Below are 1,225 nucleotides of genomic sequence, written 5' to 3' on the forward strand. Positions count from 1 at the left end.
CTACCCATCTGATATCCACTAAACATCCTCTGGTCTTAACTAGTAGTCAAAATAATTCATAATGTGTGCCTTTTGAACTAAAAACCTATGTATAATTTAATATAGATGAGGTTTGTTGACCATGAATTCAAAGTGTAAAACCTGTTATTAAACCATCTCAAGTTAAAAAAAAAGCACCAAAAGCTGGAAAAAGTGAGAAATAAATCAGAAAAAGCGACAAAAACATCAGAAAAGCCCCAAATAAAAATTCATGTTCAATTTTGACCTTGAAGGACAAGTTCATGGTTAACGGGAAGACAACACAAGGGTTAAACCACATTCATTAACTCAGCTCATGTTGCCATGCTAAGAGGATGTTGTCACATCTCTTGCAGAAGGAATATTCACTTCACTCCTTCCACTGTCTACTCTTTCTTTGGCCAGAAATGAAAGTTTAATTGCCAACGTTTTTATCCTGTAATGCAATATATAATATCTGTTTTGTGCAATAACAAACATAACTTTGCTTCGTGCTGTTGGAGTCTGCAAATATATCACGAGCGACACACAACGGAAAATGCAAATGGTGGATACATTTCCGAGTATAGATGGATACACGTTTTTGGGGTTTTTTTTTCAGTAGAAGTGGATGAAAACAGATGATCTCTGCAAAACAAATCTGTTGCTTTTTATAATCTTTCAGTTGTTATTTTTCAACATTTTCCTGGTTCTAGCTTCTCAAGGATCAGGATTTTCATTTCATCAAATATGGTATATGACTATATTTGTTCCTGAATCAAACAGATTTGGCCTTCATGTCATTCATCTAAGCCGGACTTTTAGAAAGGATGTACACAGAGTGCGTTAAGGTAGCTTAGACTGACAGGCCTGTTGTCAGGGGCGGGCATCTGCTTGGTTCTTGACTTCTTTCTCGGGTCCTGAAATGTCACGACCTCCACCTGGCTCACCTGCCGGATGGTTGCACCTGAAGAAGACATGACACATTAAACCAATGAGAAAAAGGAGGAGTGGAGGAATTAGTGGTGGAAGATGAGGAGGCGAGAGAAGAGGAGAGTTTGAAATCTTTTTATTTTATTTTATAATATTATATTATATATAATAAATAAGCTGTGCACATGTGAACATGCTAAGTCATTAATTATAGATTAATTATAGCATTTTAAAAGCATCAATATTTCACATTATCTGGAGATCTGTGGATTGATTTGGTGTGTGTGTGTTTGTG

Source organism: Etheostoma cragini, chromosome 18, assembly GCF_013103735.1.
Source record: "Etheostoma cragini isolate CJK2018 chromosome 18, CSU_Ecrag_1.0, whole genome shotgun sequence".
NCBI lineage: Eukaryota > Metazoa > Chordata > Actinopteri > Perciformes > Percidae > Etheostoma > Etheostoma cragini.